This window comes from Pongo abelii, chromosome 9 (genome assembly GCF_028885655.2).
Source record: "Pongo abelii isolate AG06213 chromosome 9, NHGRI_mPonAbe1-v2.0_pri, whole genome shotgun sequence".
NCBI lineage: Eukaryota > Metazoa > Chordata > Mammalia > Primates > Hominidae > Pongo > Pongo abelii.
Genome location: NC_071994.2, coordinates 136894215 through 136914684, shown reverse-complemented (window position 1 = coordinate 136914684; position 20470 = coordinate 136894215).

Below are 20470 nucleotides of genomic sequence, written 5' to 3'. Positions count from 1 at the left end.
AAGGTTGAGAGCAGGATCACTCTCCACTAGAACCCAGGAGCGGAAGTGGGAGATGGCAAACCATGCTGCCGAATACTTATTTCTCAACTGGCTCACGGCAGGAACCAGGGCCGTTCCTGTTCCTCTCTCCTTGCCTTGATAAGGCTGAGCTCATGCTGAACCAATTAAACTTTTCCCACAGTTGGGAATGATGGAGAGTGGATTGTTTTGGCTAGAACTAGATGAGGACAGGTGGTGCCACCTGCTACAAGTGATTTCCTTCCAGTTGGCTCTAGAGCCACCATTCTTGGTCTTTTTGCAGTTTGGTGGGGCTCGTGGGGAGGGAAGGGAAGGGGAAGGTGGTGGATGAGGGAGAGAATCTGGATTTGCAGTGAGTCATAATGGGCTTTCACAGGTTGGCAACCCCTTTCAGATACAGCAGCAGATGCATTGGCATTGAGAGATGATTGTATAAGGACATGTTTGAAATACTGACGTTCCAGGATCCCTGTGGTGGCCCTTTCTACTGCAGATGCTTGAGACCTTTCCATACTTCATCAAGGTGACAAAAAGTGCTTGTCATTTTAGAAGGCTGCAGTTCCTTGGAGCCAAGAGTCTTGAGAAGAGGTCATCCGAGAGCCCTGTCCTCCTTTAGCTATTTCCCCTGGTGAAAAGCCCTTCGCCCACCAGACACAAAAGCTGGCCAGGAACTGCCTTTGGGCCTTCATGTAGTTCAACCACAGCAAGCCATTTGGATGATTTTTCTCTGGAGCAGGAAGTGGGGTGTCTAAAACTCACCTCACTAATCACTGAAGGTGGCACCCTAATTTCTTGCAAGCCTGGTTGTGTCTGAAAGCCCATACCTCCTCGCGGTGGCCTAGTGTTTGAACACAGACGTGCCCAGTGTTGAAACGGTTCTCTTGTGGGGCTGCTGTGGCTGAGGGCAGCCTGCTGTTGACCAGCTCTTTGAGCTTTCTCTTTCTCAGCTGGTGAAGGAGATGCCTTGTTTATAAATATCAGGCAGGAAAAGCAGGTGCAGGTGGCAGGGCCACCATTGGAGGCAGAGAGGAGGTGGGATGGGCAAACTGACCACGCACACTTGGTGATTGTTCCGACAGAGTTCGGAGACTCCCTCAGCTTCCAGGGGCTGTTTCTGGCTCTGTAAGGCTGCTGGGGGCCGCTCTGGCTGAGATTCTGGGGGCCTCTTGTCTTCTGTTACTCTGGTCTGCTGTATGCACCTAAACCCATTTACAGTTCCAGAGGGCAGGGGCAATGAGACACGCCCTGCCCCTTCTTGAGGGATGGCCTCACAATTATCGAGGTCTACGTCGGCCAGACACTAAGCCTTGGCATACATTATCTTTGATCCTCACTCTGTCCCTATGGGATGGGTATTATTTCCACAGTAGCTTGAGCAGGGGGGGCGCAGCAGGTGGGGGTAACTGGGAGATAATAATGTCCCTGGGGTAGGGATGATGACTATATGGGTTAGAAGGGCAGGGAAGAGCAGGAATGCTGCCAGGAGGGGCAAATTAAACAGAAGCAGCCAGTGTGTGGAGTGTGGTCTCCAGGCTTTTGAGGGAGAGACCTCTGGCTGAAGCGGGAATCCAGGCAGATTTTGTTTTTCTGGCTAATTGGACGCTTGTTCACAGTGTCTTCCCACTCACAGAACCAGGCAACAAAGAAGTCTGTGGCGTCCACAGGAGGGAAACAAAGCAAAACGAAGCGCCGACCAGTGCAGTGCTATTAATTCAAATTAATGACCCTCACCTACAAATAAAGCTGGTGCCTGGCAGATCGCTGGCTCTTGGAGAGCTGCAATGAGAACAAACGGGGCTTTGCCGTCTGGCCAGGCAATCGATGCCTCCTGCCTGTCCCTGGCCGCCCCGCACCCACAGGCGTTACCTGTCTCCTGTGAATTCTCCCGTGTCACTCTCCACTTCCCCGGGGCGGAGGTGGTCAAGGGTTGGCCTGGAGGGTGGGCTTATTTCATAAGAAAGGCCGATTGAAAGGGCCCAGATGCAAAGTCACACTGCTCTGCTGAGCTGGGAGGACACCCCACAGAGAGACGTGTCTGAAATGGGTGGAGGTCTCTGGGCATCGCTGGCAGGGGCAGGTGCCTGACTGTCATTTAGGGACATTTCTGCCTTGATCTGTCGCTCTTATTTATCTCTGCCAAAATAAAGATGTGTTTGATGATAAAGACTTCTTTTATTCAGCCTCTCAGTCACTCCAGCACGGTAGTTAGAGATGAATACAACGTTGCCCTTAAGTTACAACCTGATCTTTACAAAAACCCTTTGAAGAAGGTAAGTTTAGTTTTACTTTAAGACTGGGGACTCAGAGAAGTTAAGAAATTCTCCAAAAGTCACTCAGCAAGCACGTGTAAAAGACAGGGTACAAATCCAAGTCCTCTCATTCCAAATATTTATTTTAATTTTAATACCTATCTGATGTTTTCCCCTTTGTTCTCTTCAGCATAAAGGCAGAACATTAAAATAACTAATTTTCAGAAGGATCACAGAGAGTACTATTGGAATCATCCTTGAAAATCCCCCAGTCTCCCTCCCTGATTTTGCAGAGTGAAGCTGGGGCCAGGGCAGTAAAGGGGAAGGGATGTCTTGCCCTGCATGTTGCAGTGAGGTGGGGGTGTCAAGGCCATAGGCCCGTTCTCTTTCACCCAGGAGAGATTCTCAACAGGGGAAAAGGCCGGGGCATGTGTATGCATACATGGACACAGGCACATAGACCCCAGAGGCAGCCTGTGTTTTTTATGCCATGTATGTCCTGCCCCTCTGTCATGCTGGTAAGAGCTGTATTAGATCCTGAAGTAGCTTGCCTGCAAGCTGAGATCTTTGTCTCTTGCTCTATCTGAGGGGTCAGGGGGAAGGCTTTCTTTAGAGTAAATGGAAATCCAGAGGATCCCTGCCCCATTCTTGACCCAATCCCTGAGGATTACTTTTTCAGAGAAGTCCAAACCCTGATTTTCTAGATTGCATCCTTGATGACGAGAGGCATTGCTATTTAAATCACATGTTTTCTTTTCTGTGAAGAGGGAATCTCATTCTTCGTAAACGTTTCTATACATCTAACTGCAAACACAAAGCCCCTGAAAAGTTAGTGGATCTTGGATTTGTCCCATGTTTGTTAATTGCCAGAGACCTTTCTATTTAAACAAGTGCTTCTTTCATTGCAGTCTTTGCACAAACACAGCTTTGGAGAGAGTTTATATTTTTAGGGGAGAGTAAATAGCTCTGCATTGTGCTATACTAGCAACTGTGGATGATATGGAAACCTGGTTGCCAGGCACAGTGTTTCCTGCTTTAGGAGCTGTACCCAAATGCTTCTCTTTGCTATTTCACTTCATTCTTTCATTCATTCATTCATTCAAAAATATCCATACTGAATACCTTCTGTGCACCTGGCACTGTGCTAATTGCCGAGAATATAGAGGAGAAATAATTTCTAAACAATTTCCCAAGAACTTCACAGCCTAGTGAGGAACAAAGGCCATCACACAGACGTTATACAGAAAATAATCATTTGAACAGTACAAAGTAAAGAAAAGGGACTTCTAACCTCTTCTAGGGGTGTGGAGAAAGGAGTTATAGAAAGCTTCCTGAAAGAGGAAGTTAAGTTATAACTTAAAATGAGGAACAGAAATTAGCAATATAGAGAAGTGAGGGATGGTCAGTGCAATTTAAGTTGAGAGAATAGTGTTTTAGAAAAGGTTCATGGCTGGGCACGGTGGCTCACGCATGTAATCCCAGCACTTTGGGAGGCTAAAGTGGGCGGATCACGAGGTCAAGAGATCAAGACCATCCTGGCCAAGATGGTGAAACCTCATCTCTACTAAAAAAAATTACAAAAATTAGCTGGGCCTAGTGGCAGGTGCCTGTAGCCCCAGCTACTTGGGAGGCTGAGGCAGGAGAATCGCTTGAACCTGGGAGGCAGAGGTTGCAGTGAGCCGAGATTGCGCCACTGCACTCCAGCCTGGTGACAGAGAGAGACTCTGTCAAACAAAAAAAAAAAAAAAAAAAAAAAAAAAATGGTTCATGAAAGAGACTGTTGAAATGCAAGCAGTTGTATTTGATCACTGGGATCTGTGCAGCAAAGGGGAGAGGTGAGAGGACAGACCACAGCCAGGAAGGTAGGGACTAAACCCTGAACTTCCTAGCTTAGAATGCCATGCTGAGGCAGAAAGTTGAAAATCATCCAAAGGCAATGGGGTGCCGTGGAAAGATTTTAAGCTGGAGGATACCTTAATCTATTTACATTTTAGAAAAATCATTATAACAGGAGCATGAGGGATGCCTTGGAAGAAGAGAAGGCCATTGCAGAAGGTTTGATGAGATGGTAGCTGAGCAAGTGGGGAAGAGAAGGCTAGTTTCAGACACATCAAGGAAGCAGAACCGACATGACCAGAAGATGGGTTATATGCAGAACAGGAGGGAGAAGAGAAAATGCTTTCTGGATCACTGGGATGATGAGCTCACAAGGACTGAGAGGCTGAGGAATGAAGAGTGAGTTAGGTTCACAGAAGCTGAGACTCCCAGACATAAACCAAGTGAAGACATCCAGGAAACTGGTTATACGGATCTGGAGCTCAGCATGGAGATCTTCTAAAGATTTGGACCTGCACATCAGGTGAGCTATTCTAGGGAGAGCACATTTGGTGGGGCGATCCTGGAGCACATAGATTTTAATGGATGGGCAGGATGAAGAAGAGCTCATGGAGCACACTGGATTCCAGCCATTAGAGACCAGGGGAAACCAGGGCAGAGAAGTCAGAGGAGGGTAAAATTTCAAAGATGGAGTTGCTAATAGTATCAAATGCTGCACAATGATTACAAAAGATAGATGAAAAATATCCATTGAATTAAAAAATGGTAGAGACTACAGTTATCTTTAGGAAGGGAGGAAATGGAGTAACTTCTCTCGGAAAGCCAGGTTGTGAAGCACAGGATAGAAATGAATCAGTAGCTAGACAGGCAAGTGAGATTGAGAAGCTGATCACCTCCACACCACATAGTTTAGGTGCTGCATTTGTGGTGTCAAGTCTTGGGGAAGAGGATGGTAGTAAAAACCGTAAGTCATGAAGTAACCAAACAGCAGGATGATTGGTTTGGGGAGGAAGTTACTCCAAGGAGATCAAGAGAAAATGGCAAAGCTGGAACTACTCATTGGAAATAGTTTCCTGATTCATATATCAGGAAGAGTTTCTGATTATGAAATGCATTTCTTATAGTGTGATTAAGAACATGGGCTCTAGAATCAAATTGCTTTGGTTCAAATTTTAGTTCTGCCATTTACCAACTGTGTGAGCTTAGGAGCGTTGCTTAACTTCTCCGTGCTTTAGGTTGTTTGCTTGTTAAGTGAGAATCGTGATAGAACCTCCCTTGTAGGATCACTATCACCATGACAAATAAATGTATTTTAAAACTGCATATTTTCTGAAACACAGTAATCATTCAATAAATATTAGCTACATTTTCCTTATAATATTTTGCATCTACATAGTGCTTTTAATCGTATGTAATGTTTGCAGCTTCTGCACACATTTATTAACACTACAGAACACAGAAAGAGAATTAACTGTGAAAATAGCATGGTATTACATCTATATGGTTCTTCCACAATTTAAACCAAATCATGAGAAGACTGAAACCCAGAGATTTAAGTAACTTTTCTAAAGTTATACAGCTAGTAGGCAGAGACATAACTTATCCCTATATTTTCTGATTTTATGTTTGGTGTTCTTCCTCTTACTGATTATTATAGAACTTCAGATTTCAGGAGGACTTTTGGTTAGTGATTGGAACAAGAGGGACTTGTTATATTATCCCCACCAAAATGTTATTTTTATTAGTATTTTCCTCAGTGGACATTTTGGTTAATATATCTTTTTATACTTTTACTTTCAACGTATCAGCACTTTTTTTTAAATGTATGTTGTATATTTTGTATTTTCTTGTATGGTACCTGGCCCATAGCAAGTTTCATGTGCATCCATGTGAAGAGACCACCAAACAGGCTTTGTGTGAGCAATAAAGCTTTTAATCACCTGGGTGCAGGCGGGCTGAGTCCAAAAGGAGAGTCAGCGAAGGGAGATAGGGATGGGGCCATTTTTTAAGATTTGGGTAGGTAAAGGAAAATTACAGTCAAAGGGGGGTTGTTCTCTGGCGGGCAGGAGTGGGGGTCACAAGGTGCTCAGTAGGGGAGCTTTTGAGCGAGGATGAGCCAGGAGAAGGAATTTCACAAGATAATGTCATCAGTTAAGGCAGGAACAGGCCATTTTCATTTCTTTTGTGGTGGAATGTCATCAGTTAAGGCAGGAACCAGCCATCTGGATGTGTATGTGCAGGTCACAGGGGATATGATGGCTTAGCTTGGGCTCAGAGGCCTGACACTCCTGTCTTCTTATATTAATAAGAAAAATAAAATGAAATAGTGGTAAAGTGTTGGGATGGCGAAAATTTTGGGGGATGGTATGGAGAGATAATGGGCGATGTTTCTCAGGGCTGCTTCGAGCGGGATTAGGGATGGCGTGGGAACCTAGAGTGGGAGAGATTAAGCTGAAGGAAGATTTTGTGGTAAGGAATGATATTGTGGGACTGTTAGAAGAAACATTTGTCATTTAGAATTATTGGTGATGGCATGGATACGGTTTTGTATGAATTGAAAAACTAAACGGAATAAGAGAAGGAGAAAAACAGGTATTAAAGGTCTAAGAATTGGGAGGACCCAGGACATCTAATTAGAGAGTGCCTAAGGAGATTCAGCATAGTCCTGCCAGCAAAGATTATTTGTTTACTTCAAGAGTTAAGAGTGGCAGTTTGGGGATAGCACCAGCAGATATCAGCTGTGATGGCTTACAGAAACAGTGTAAACTGGCAGTGTAAACAAGAGCAGGGCATGTATGAGTAGTTGAAAAAAGTGAATAGGAGTATAACTAGACAGGAGATAGTAGGGATGACAAGTTTTTTGGGGCACAGTCCAAGTCGGTCTGGTGTCTGGAATGAGACTGGGGCCTAATAAAAAGGAGCGTCCATACAAGAGCTCAAATGGGCTGTACCTTGTGGCATTCCAAGGACAGGCCTGAATTCTGAGAAGGGAAAGTGGTTAAAGTATTGTCCAGTCCTTTTTAAATTGGTGGCTGAGCTTGGTGAGGTGTGTTTTTAAAAGACTATTAGTCCGTTCTACCTTTCTTGAAGACTGAGGACCGTAAGGTATATAAAGGTTTCACTGAATACCGAGAGCCTGAAAAAATGCTTGGCTGATTTGACTAATAAAGGCTGGTCTGTTATCAGACTGTATAGAGGTTGGAAGACTAAACTGAGGAATTATGTCTGACAGAAGGGAAGAAATGACTGCAGTGGCCTTCTCAGACCCTGTAGGAAAGGCCTCTACCTATCCAGTGAAAGTGTCTACCCAGACTAAGAGGTATTTTAGTTATCTGACTCAGGGCATGTTGAGTAAAGCTAATTTGCCAGTCCTGGGTGGGGGCAAATCCTCAGGCTTGATGTGTAGGGACGGGAGGGGGCCTGAATAATCCTTGAGAAGTAGTAGAATAGCAGATGGAACACTGAGAAGTTATTTCCTTGAGGATAGATTTCCATGATGGAAAGGAAATGAGAGGTTTTAAGAGGCGGGCTAGTGCCTTGTACTGTAGCATAGCCTGCCTTTGCTGGTGTGTGGCAATTAGGCCTGGTGGAACTGCCATCTTAAACTAAGTGTGTTCAGGGTGAGGAACATGAAACAATATGGGGAAATGGAGTGAATGTCAGGTAGACCACAGAGTTACAGTCATGGGGGGTCAGGTGTGGTATCAGGAATAATGTGGGAGGCCGGATTGAAGTCTGGGGCAGGAACAATGGTAATTGGGGGAGACTTAACAAAGAGTGAGTACAGCTGAAGGAGCCGGGAAGCAGAAAGTATATGTGTCAGGTGTGAGGAAGATAATAGACTTTGGAAGTTATGAGAACTGTAGAGAGTGAGTTGAGCATAGTTTGTGATTTTAAGGGCCTCTAAAAGTATTAGGGCAGTGGCAGCAGCCACACACAGACTTGAGGGCTAGGCAAAACAGTAAGGTCAAGTTGTTTGGATAAAAAGGCTACAGGGTGCGGTCCTGGTCTTTGTGTTAGAATTCTGACTGCACAGCCCTGCACTTTGGCTGTGTGTAATGAAAAGGGTTGAGATGAGTCAGAGAGAGCTAGGGTGGGGGCAGTCTCTAAAGCTGTCTTCAAGGAACAGAAAGAGGAGTGGGGAAAGGATTTAGGATCTATGGGGTCAGCTAGGTTTCCTTTTGTGAGTTTATATAATGGTGTTTTTAGGATGGCAAAACCAGATATCTAAAGTTGAAAGTATCTAACCATGCCTAGGAAGGAAAGGATTTGTTTTGTAGAAGGGATTGAGGTTTGGGAGATTAGTCGGACACAATCAGCAGGGAGAGTACGTGTGTTTTTATGAGAATTAAGCCAAGAGAGGTAACAGATGAGGATGAAATTTGAGCTTGACTGAAGTAATGGGGGCTGTCTGTGAAGACTTGTGGCAGTACAGCCCAGGTAATTTGCTGAGCCTGATGAGTGTCAGGGTCAGTCTAAGTGAAAGCAAAGAGAGGCTGGGATGAAGGGTGCAAAGGGATAGTAAAGAAAGCATGTTTGAGAGGCAGGTATTGAGGAAAGGAGGATAGGAGAGTATATGGGTTTGGCACCACGGGGTGGATAGGCAAAACAATTTGGTTGATAAGGCACAGATCCTGAAATAGGCTGTAAGGCTTCTCTGGTTCTAGGACAGGTAAAATGGGGGAATTGTAAGGAGAGTTTATAGGCTTTAAAAGGCCATGCTGTAGCAGGGAAGTGATAACAGGCTTTAATCTTTTTAAAGCATGCTGCGGGATGGGATATTGGCGTTGAGCTGGGTAAGGGTGATTAGGTTTTAAGGAGATGGTAAGGGGTGCATGATCGGTCACCAAGGAGGGAGTAGAGGTATCTTATACTTGTGGGTTAAGGTGGGGGGATAAAAGAGCAGGATGCAAAGGAGGCTTTGGATTGGGAAGAAGTGCAGCAATGAGATGTGGCTGCAGTCCAGGAATAGTCAGGGAAGCAGATAATTTAGTTAAAGTGTCTCGGCCTAATAAAGGGAACTGGGCAGGTGGGGATAATTAAAAAGGAGTGCTTAAAAAAGTATTGTCTAAGTTGGCACCAGAGTTGGGGAGTTTTAAGAGGTTTAGAAGCCTGGCCGTCAATACCTACAACAGTTATGGAGGCAAGGGGAACAGGCCCTTGAAAAGAAGGTAATGTGGAGTGGGTAGCCTCCGTATTGATTAAGAAGGGGACGGACTTCCCTCCACTGTGAGAGTTACCTGAAGCTCGGCGTCCGTGATGGTTTAGGGGGCTTCCAAGGCGATCGGGCAGCATCAGTCTTCAGCCGCTAAGCTGAGAAGATCTGGGAAGGAGTCAGTCAGAGAGCCTTGGGCCAGAGGTCCAGGGGCTCTGGGAGTGGCTGCCAGGTGAGTTGAACAGTCCGATTTTCAGTGGGGTCCCACACAGATGGGACGTGGCTTAGGAGGAATCCCGGGCTGTGGGCATTCCTTGGCCTGGTGGCCAGATTTCTGGCACTTGTAGCAAGCTCCGGGGGGAGGCAGGCCTGGAGGAATGCCTGGCCACTGCGGTTTAGGTGTTTGGAAGTTCTTGTGTGCTGGTGATGTGGCTGGGGTTTGTCTCACAGTGGAGGCAAAGAATTGCAACTCAGAAATATGTTGCTACTTGGCTGCCTCTACTGTATTATTGTACACCTTGAAGGCGAGGTTAATTAAATCCTATTGTGGAGTTTGAGGGCCAGAATTTAATTTTTGGAGTTTTATTTAATGTCGGGAGCAGATTGGGTAATAAAATGTGTATTGAGAATAAGACAGCCTTTCGACCTTTTAGGGTCTAGGGTTGTAAAGCATCTCAGGGTTGCTGCCAAATGAGCTATGAACTGGGCCGGGTTTTTATATTTGATGAAAAAGAGCCTAAACACTCTCTGATTTGGGATAAAGAAAAAGGAGCATTAACCTTGACTATGCCTTTAGCTCCAGCGACCTTTTTAAGGTAAATTTCTGGGCAGGTGGGGGAGGGCTAGTCACAGAATGAAACTATAAGCCAGACCAGCTGTGAGGAAGGGAGGTGATAAAAGGATTATAGGGTGGAGGAGTGGAGGCTGAGGAACAATTGGGACCTAGCTCAGCCTGGCGAGGAGGGAGAGGTCAGATGGGTCTGTAGAAAAGGAAGATTAGAAAGACTCAGCGATGCTTGGGGTTGGGACTTAGGGGACAGGCTGGAGGGAAAGAAGGAGGATCTGGGACGAGTCACATTGGGAACAGAGACTAGGGAGGGACCAATGTGTAAAAGAATGCCTGGACATCAGGCACCTCAGACTGTTTTCCCATTTTACGACAAGAATTATTTAGATCTTGTAGGATGGAAAAATTGAAAGTGCCGTTTTCTGGCTATTTGGAACCAATGTCGAGTTTATATTGGGGTCAAGCAGCATAGCAGAAGAAAATAAGGCATTTAGGTTTTAGGTCAGGTGTGAACTGAAGAGGTTTTAGGTTTTTAAGAACACAGGCTAAGGGAGAAGAAGGGGGGATGGAGGGCGGAAGCTTGCCCATAGTGAAGGAGGCAAGCCCAGAGAAAAGAGAGAGTAGAGACACGGAGAGAAGGGGTTGGGAGGGTTCTTGCCCCCTAGAAAAGTGGAAAAGGGGTCGGGGTGCGGAAATAAGGGATCGGGGCACAGAGATAAGAGGTCAGGGCATGGAAATAAGGGATTGGGGGGGGTTCTTGCCCCCCAGAAAAGTAGAGACGGGGTAGAGACAGGGAGAGAAGGGGTAGAGACAGGGAGAGAAGGGCTCGGGGTTTTTGCCCTTCCCCCAGAAAAGCGGGACTTGCCGCTAAGGGTGAAGGACCAAGGCAGGCGTCCCTGCGTGGTCAGACACCTCTGAAATGTGGGTGAATAATCAGGCATCCCTGCAATGATTAGACACCAAGGGAAGGCTGCCTTCCCAAGTCTGGGACCAGCGCCAGAGTTTTGGGTCCATGGATAAAACGTGTCTCCTTTGTCTCTACCAGAAAATGAAAGGAATTGAAATTAAGAGAAGGGAGAGATTGAAGGGTGGCGCCAAGATTGAAAGGAGAAAGTGTTTGAGGGATGGTGAGAGAGGTTGGAGAAGAGAGTAAGAAGAGGCCGCTTACCTGATTTAAAATTGGTGAGATGTTCCTTGGGCTGGTGGATCTGAGGACCCGAGGTCATAGGTGGATCTTTTTCAGGGAGCAAAGAGCAGGAGGACAGGGGATTGATCTCCCAAGGGAGGTCCCCCGATCCGAGTCACAGCACCAAATTTCATGTGCGTCCATGTGAAGAGACCACCAAACAGGCTTTGTGTGAACAATAAAGCTTTTAATCACCTGGGTGCAGGTGGGCTGAGTCCAAAAAGAGAGTCAGCGAAGGGAGATAGGGGTGGGGCCGTTTTATAAGATTTGGGTAGGTAAAGGAAAATTACAGTCAAAGGAGGTTGTTCTCTGGCGGGCAGGAGTGGGGGTCACAAGGTGCTCAGTAGGGGAGCTTTTGAGCCAGGATGAGCCAAGAGAAGGAATTTCACAAGATAATGTCATCAGTTAAGGCAGGAACAGGCCATTTTCATTTCTTTTGTGGTAGAATGTCATCAGTTAAGGCAGGAACCGGCCATCTGGATGTGTACGTGCAGGTCACAGGGGATATGATGGCTTAGCTTGGGCTCAGAGGCCTGATAGAAAGCACTTCTCTTTCTCCTTTCATTGAACTTCCTTCCCTTTCTTCTTTGCTCTTTTTCTCCTTCTCTTCCTTTCTTATTTTCTTGGTCTCATTTCCTTAAGATAATGATCCTCAAACATAGTATTCTTTAGAATCTCTTGAGGAACTTGGTAAAAAGAAGAGTCCCGGGTTCTACTTGAGAGATTGTGATTAATTAGTCTAGGGTCAGAACAAGAAGGAGCATGTATTATAAAAATCTCCATTCCACTTTGGTAGGCCGAGGTGGGTAGATCACAAGGTCAGGAGTTTGAGACCAGCCTGGCCAAGGCGGTGAAATCCTGTCTCTACTGAAAATGCAAAAATTAGCCAGGCAGGGTGGTGGGTGCCTGTAATCTCAGTTACTCAGGAGGCTGAGGCAGGAGAATCGCTTGAACCCAGGAGGCGGATGTTGCAGTGAGCTGAGATTATGCCGTTGCACTTCAGCCTGGTGACAGAGCGAGACTCTGTCTTAAAAAAAAAAAAAAAAAAAATTCTCCATTCATTCTGTTACTGGTGGACCTTCTCTTGAAAATAGGTTTTCCTCAGTGTTTAGGTTAAATCAATGGAAAGAATTGCAGTTGCTGAATGAGAATATTTTCATTTTGGGGAAAAGGATATAAAGCCACAGTGTTGGTAGGTTCTGGCCCTTCAGGGGATTTGGAATTTGGAAAGAGATTTGCTAGTTTTACTATCATATGTGGAAAGCAGCTGATCCAAGAATGGGATAGCAAAGGGGAGGTGGCTTCTGCTGGGATTGCTGGAAATACGCTTGGCTCTGATGGAGAGAAATGGGGTGCACTCTCGTTTCAAATAGGCCACTGAAATAACTCTGGTTAGGGATGAGTTTAATGAGTCCTGTCAATCTATTTATTCTTCCATTCAATAAGTATCTATTGAGACAAGCATTATGACAGGGAATAAGAATATGATGATAAGCAAAACCTAAGCCTATTTCCAAGGGAATCACAGTTTAGTGGAAGCATGTAGGGGCTGGGGGAGGAAGTATGGTGAAGTGGAAGAGACAGGAATAAAGACGGGTAAACAAAAGGTAACAGACTGGTGAGGCTACAATTGCCCTGAAAGTTCCTTGGGAGGCTTCAAAGAGAAGTTGAAATTGATGCTGGCTCTTGGTGGCTAAGTAGAATTTTCCCCAAAGTGGAAGAATTTATTGCAGCCGATGAAATAGCTTGGTGTACAGTTATATTAGTATAAAATCGCATGATTGTCGCTCATTGTGGGGTTCAGTGAATAATTTTCAGAATCCAAAACTAATACTCCTTAAATCACGTTTTTGGTCTCTCTTTCAAGGCTCAGCAGCATTGGTGGTGAATTATCTGTTTCTCCGGCTAGCATCGGTTGCTCCTCCTCAGGCCGCAGTGGCCTCTGGTTCCTTCCTTCCTGAGTGGTCTGTGGTTTGCTTGTCTCGCTGCATTTCCATGCCCTCTCCAGCTCCTTGCCATCAGCACTCCTTCCTCTCTGTCTCCTTCAATCGGCCTCTCTACTTACTGTATTTGACTGCACCCACCTTTCTGTTAGTCTGTCTTCATCCTCTTCCAGCTGTGCAAAAACAGCCAAGTCATCTCAGATATTGACTTATTATTTTCTCAGAGAGTAAAGTTATTAACTTCTTTCAAGAGCATTGGACTCTGAAGACGATGAAGGGGAGGTTGCCGAGGGCAGGGACCTAATGGGAGATCTTGACTGAGGACAATGATACTGTCAAAACCTGAGATTTAAGGAATCCCTTGCAAAGGTATATGGGAGTGTGTTAAGGAGCATCTCTTTTACTGTCGCATGCTGAGCAGCAGGTTTGCAAATAGGGCTGCAGTTGTTTTTCTGGAAGGTCTCTCAGTTTCAAGAAGATTGGGGCTTAGAATGCCCGATAAATCTCCTGCCAAGTCAGCAAATGATGAAGTCTGTCAGACGGTGTGACTCACCAATAATTCAGATCTCTGTCCATCGCCTCTTCACTGCACTTACTTTTGGTTTCCATTTCCTTCCATTTTCACGAGTCTCATATGTTTTGTTCTAACCTTCCCAATGGATACATGAGACAAAAAAACAGCCAGCCTATATTTGGGGACCACAGTAAATCAGACAGAAAAAGATGGTGGAGTCTGGCGAAGTCTCCTTTCTAGAAGAGCTACCAAATGTTGCTGAGCTGTCTAATTTCCCTTTCAAAAAGGAGAAGAGATGCTTCAGGCAGTAGGCAGGAAGCCGGGTTCCCGTGGATGGGTGGGTGCAATGAAAGAAGGGAGAGGACAGGAGTGTCTATTTAGTGTCCCTGCTTTTAAGCAGATCATCAGTCAAATCACACCAGGAAGGTCCAGGTTCTCTTTTTATTTAAATGCTGGAAAAAGACATGGTTTCTGTAATACATTATGAAAAAATTATTTTAAAACCTTATAACTTTTGTATTAAGAAATCCATAATCAAAATTAACAAATATTTACTGACCCTTAACTGTCATTCATCGATTACTTCTTATGTCCCAGGAGCTGTTCTCAGAGCTTGACATACGAGATCCTATTACAGCCAAACAGCGATTACATTAAGTGTTACTAGATCTATTGTACAGATAAACTGAGGCATAGAGAAATCACTTCTTCAAGGTCATATGGGCAGTCAGTGGCAAAGCCCTGGTTTCTTTGACTTGAAATTGTGTGCTCCTGGATGCCGCTCTCCACTGTGTACAGCACAAGACACGAGGATGTGCTTAGAAGTATCACAGTCTCTATTTTCCATGCACACATCTTGTTATAGATTCTAAATTCTTCACACTTCATTTAAACCTGCTGACTCTCTTTTACTCTTAGAAAAAAGAAAAAGAATAAAAAATTGTTAGTCATAAATATAAACAGTTACTAAGTCACTTTTTAAGACTTATTTTGATGGTTAAAGGAATCCTATAACCCATCTTTCAGTGCATTATCAATTATTATTGTTGTTCTCTGTGTTTTGAAGCTCTTACTGGCATTTCTTATATGGTGTATTTCTAAGTGAATATATTCTTTTTTATAGAGAATTGGTGTTATGTCCTATGAGAGAAAAGAGTCCACCATTGTTATAGATCAATCTGTTCTCATACTGGCCTCATTTCTCTCCCCTCCCACCGAAACCCTCAACCCTAACTCTGAGAGCAAATAGCTAACTGTGATCTCTAAAATATTATTAATGAGAACTCAGACTTATGAGTTCATGGGCACTTGGAAGCTGTGGCCTTCAACATCTACGCTTTTCCCTACAGCTCTACCCCTTGCCGTCTTCCCATTGCACACAGTCCATCAGAGCTGCTGCCTGTGTGCCCTGCTGTCTTTTAGCCAGGCCAAGGTGTATGAATAAACTAGGCTCATCCTAGATATCTCTTTTGAATTTGAATCTTAAGCTAAGTGAAAAAGAGATTTAAACGGCTTGTGTTTTTCTATTTGACCATCCTATTTCTGTCACATAAGCATGCCTACATTCTGGCTTCTTAGATATCTAGAGCTGTCTTGGTTTTTGCATATTTCCAACCTGAGTACTTGACTTTCATATGCCAGGATTCCTGTTTGCTTAAATTGGCTAGAGGTGGGTTCTCTTGCTTGCAACCAAATAACCTCAACTAACTCCCTTCCTGGTTACCTCCCTCTGTTCATTCGTTTACTCAGTAAATACTGAGAATCTACTGTGTTCCAGGTACTTGGTAGAGACTGACACTATAGGTGTAACCCTGGCAAATAACATCACTGCTCTCAAAAGACTTACCATTGTGGGAAAATCAGAGAAATAGGCAGTTACAGTTTGTTATAATAAGGATCCTATTGCACTTTATGGAAGGTGCACCCACCTAAGACTTCCAGAAAGGTCAATCAGAGAAAGCTTCCTGGAAGAAGTAAAATGTATACTCAAAGTAGAAAGACAAGAGTTTGCCAGGTGAATTGGTGGGGAAAGAATGTTCTCAGATAAGAGAATGTGGAGGATCTATGGAGAGCTGGAGGGAAGAGAGAGCAGATGCATTTGGAGAACTAAAAGCAATTTGACCTGGCTAGAGCATAGAACACCATGGGAATGGGGATGAATTAGCTTGAAGATATAAAGCAGATAAAAACAGATTATGAAGGACTTTATGGTCCTGCTAAGGAATTTCTACCTAAATAGAGTCAATGGGAAGCCAGTGAAGAATTTTAAACATTGAAGTGAACCACAGTTTTGTGTTTTTGAATGACATTCCTGACTACAGGATAGAAAATGTCTTGGAGGAGGGCAGATTGGCCCTCGGGAGGCCTGTGGCAGGAACCTAGGCCAGAAACCTAGGCAATGGCTGAAGCCAGAGTTGCAACAACAGGAATGGAGAGAATAAGACTACAGAGGAAGTAAAATCTGGATTGCAGATGGCATCATGGTCTTTTGGACAAGGGATTGAGGCCGAGTGAGGGCAGAGCAAAGGATGAGGAATCAATATGCACTGTGAGCAAGCAGGAGGAAGGTCGGGCTATGCATGAGACCTGAAGCACAGGGACATGGCCAGATTTGGGGCGAAATAATGAATCTATTCTCTCAAAGTTGGCCTTTGGCCTGTGCCCTCTAATTTGAAAGTATTAGAGTATCAGCAAGATAAGCAAAGTGCGTATGTGTGAATTTGTGGGTAGTGGGAATTAATTTCTTTGTTCTGCTTGAAGAACCGCAGAGAATGAATGAAACTTGTGAAAAATGAGGCGAGGGTCTGCTTTGTCTGACGATCCTACACAAAATGTGGAATGATGAGGGTCCTGGGTGAAGCTTTGCTGTTTGGAGTTGGTGTCCTTTGGGAGAGAAATCGTTCTTGGCCACGATGCAGCTGGTTGTGCATTCCATTAGCAGCAAGAACCCATGGCATGTACACCTCCAGGCTGTTTGTCTCATTGAGAGCTGGGTGTGTGGGAGTGTTTACACCGGGGCTATTTCAGCCCAGGCTGGTGGATAATGAATGAGTTTGTTTTTGAGCTGGTGAGTTGGAGCTGACACAATGCCGACAGGTGCCTTTGTCTCAATCCCCTCCATCCATCTTTATCGGATTTGCCAGACTCTCCCTCACTCTTTTTTCTTTCTTTACTTTACATTGAAGGCAGCTGGGAATGGATCTGCAGGACAACTCTCCCAGGACAATAATAATGGTGGGAACGTCCTCTGTGTGTTCATGCCTTTTCTGATAATTGTTGTCCACCCCCAACCTGTCTTCTACCTTCATCTGTTATGTCTCAAGTAGACCAAGGAGAATTGCATTCTAAAGAAATAGTTACCAGACATTTCCCAGGATGATTTTTTCCCAGTAATGAACTTAATTGATCTTTCACTTTCTCTATCTTTCTTTTTGTCTGTTTCTTCATGGGGGCTGAAGGGGAATGTTAGGGATTTTAGCCATAGTCTCATGTGGACTCATTGTCTCATAGCGAGTACGTTGTTTCCTCCTCTGTCTGAAAACCTCCATTTAACCTCTAGACCCGACCTTAATGCCATCTTCTGGGACACCTCAACCCCTCCCACTTTGCTCCTCCTGGTCTTCTCCAGCGACAGTAACCAGCATATTCAGTTGCCCAAGCTGGAAGCCTGGCTTTAACTCCCTCCTATTCTTCATCTCCCACATTTCATCAATGATCAGATTCTGCAACCATAATCTCTTAATATCCCTTACTACTTTTGCACCTGTACCCCCCCATAGCATTTTTTTTTTCAGGCCACTATCATTTTTGGTCAAAATTTTAATTGTAGAATTAGGATCTTAAAGATTCAGACAGATTTTTGTAGAGTTCATATACATTATTTTTTTTTTCATCTGAACGAGTCTAACAACATCCTAATAGAAATCCCTGCCTTCCATTGTGTCCTATTTGCACTTCCCTCGTCCATGTTTAGAGGATATAAAGAAAAGCCTGACCATTTTATTCCCTTGTTTAAAAATTTTCAGTGGGTTTCCACTGTTCTTAAGACTGGACAAACTACTAAGCATTTTACGGCTAAAGTCAGGCTTAGTTAGAGCTCCCTTTTCCTTGAAAGTCTCTTGCTATCATTTCCCTTAAAGATTTGTGTTCCAAATTAAATACATTAACATTTAACCATGTACTTCCTTCTTCCTAGGATGGCTGTGCCCTTCCTCCTTTCTCTTTTACTGTCACTTGGATACATTCTACTCACTGTTCATTTCAACTTTCATGTCATATCCCCTGGAAATCTTTTCCTGACCTCCTCCTAGCCTGGGCCACATGCCCTCCCATGTGCTCTAAAAACTACCCATATTACTCATGTCACCATTCATTACAATGTGTTGGAAATACCTCTTTGCATATTGCACTAGACAGTAAGCTTTTTTTAAGGGCAGGATTTCATCTTATTCATGATTAGTTTATTCTTAGAGTTTATTCTGGTATATCAGGTGCTTAATTATTAGAAGGCTACAGGAAGTATTATTTATTATTTCCTCTGGATTCTCTGCTAGGCACCTTGTTTGTTTATTTATAAAGGCATTAACAACGTTGCTTTGTAATTTTCGGTTATGTGTTCATGTCCCCCACTAGGTGGTGTGTTCCTCATTGGCTGGGACTGTATTGTACTTGTCTCTGTATCCTGTATGGAACTTAATACAGTTTCTAGACCATAGTAGGCACTCACTACATGCTGGTTCTTGCTAGACGTTGAAGGTGCCATGATGAACAAATCCTTATGCTCTCAATGTTGATATAGTTTAAGTTCCTGTCATTAATCAGCTATGTGATCTGAGAAAACAGCATTCTCACCTATACAATGAACAATTCCTCCATGATTTTTTAAGCTTAAGGCTCCTTTTTTCCAGAACCAGCATTCTAGAATTGACACTCAATCCAGTTTGCATGCTGCTCATGCTGAGATGGGAATGGCATTAAAGATGTTGGAATGTGTTGTTCTTTTTAAAATCCTTCTCTGTGTTGCAGCTCATGCTCAATTTGTATAGCTGAGACTGGTTTGTGGGTGTGGGGCCCAAGATTATGTTCTGTTCTGTTGTTTGCAGGAAGTCCCTCTTAAAATCCCTAGGTCCTCACACAACCCCTGTCATCTCTAGATCCAGGCAGCCTCAGGCAGCAGATCCGGAAATCCTTGGGAGATTACCATGGAATGCAAACACTCAGCGCCACCCTGTGCTGAGAGCCAGAGGTGAGATGGAATGGGAGTTCCTGCTGTTGTGAAGGCCTGGCAGCAGTTCTGGCAAGTTTTAGGAAGAAGCTGAGACTCTTGATTCCTTTTCTTGTCCTAGTGTGGATGCTAAATTTGGGAAGACAAAACAGATTATATATGCATAGTCTTTCTCAATTCTGCCAAGCCAGGATGATGTGGAGAAGATCATCTGGGCGCCTCTTGGCAGAAGACAATCATTTCCCAAGATCCTGGTGAACGTCTCTGAGAAGAAGGGGGCTTTCCCTCCCGAACAGACACCCAGTAGCTGCCCCCTTCCATCTTCTATGAACACTGAGGGCACACAAGGGTGTGATTAAGCTACACCCTACCTCTCCCTTTCTCAAGAGATGAACAGGGCATTCATACAGCCTGGAGCTCCCATTGTGTCCCCTATTCCTGGGAGCACCTAGTGGGGGAGTGTCAACTGCTCACAGTTACCTCCTCAGCTCCCCAAAACCCATCTCCTCACAGGAAACTGGCTGGGAGGCCAAATTCTGCAAATCCATTTGGGGAAATAAAAGCCTTTTAACCTAATTTCTTCCTCAGAATTATTTATGTCCCTGATCAAAAAAGTACTCTTTTACCCTTGCAGTGTCTTCTAAATGATGTCAGATGTTACAGATGTCACCAGTGGCAGGATTCTCGCGTTGCAGGCTGCTTAATGCTTTGGAAATGATATAAGGCTGAGAGCTGAGTGAAGTGCAGTGGTGGGGAAAGCTTATTTCCAGGGTCCAGCATTCCCAACCCATCTGCATTAGGGAGACCCATGAATTATGGCAGCTGAGCAGGCCTCAGAATGATGGTTCCCACAATTGCTGAAGACAGACCTAGGAAGCTCCATTTACCAAAGTGCCCTCCAGTGGCGTCTTTCCTAGCAGGCACTAAATGTATATAATGGGGAAGTCCTGGAAGATTTTCTCTCTTTTCTGATTTGGGTTAGGGAGGGGCGTCTGTGCTGAGGTGCATAATCCCTAATGATTTGAGTCAGATTTAGTGCCATCATTATCTCATTACCTGAGGGTTCCCCAGCCTGGCATGACTGCTGGAGAGTGAAGAACAATGGTACCCCAAGGATTAGAATGTTCTTATCTACAAAATGGGGACAATGGGAGCTATTTTTCACAGAGTTTTTCCTCAGTCACTTTGTGAATCCTTAGATGTGAACGGAAGGCAGTTGGCTACCTCAGAGTTTTCACGTCATTCTGTTTATTTCCATCATAGCATTTATCATCCTCTGAAATTATCTTGTTTATTTTTTTGTTTGTTGTTTATTGTTGCCTTTCTTGCCCTAACACCTATTGAAATGTAAGACCTACAGTCAGGGAGTTCTATATTTCCAGATTCTGACTATATTAGATTAGACTGTAGCAGACCAGTGATCTCTTTGAGAACAACTAGACATTTCGAGTAAAAAACTCAATTTGAAGACTGAGGCATTGAGGACTGGAGGTCCAAAATACCCTCAAAGGGGAATCCTCAGGGGTGTAATGTGATATTCCACAGATCTTTTCTGGGA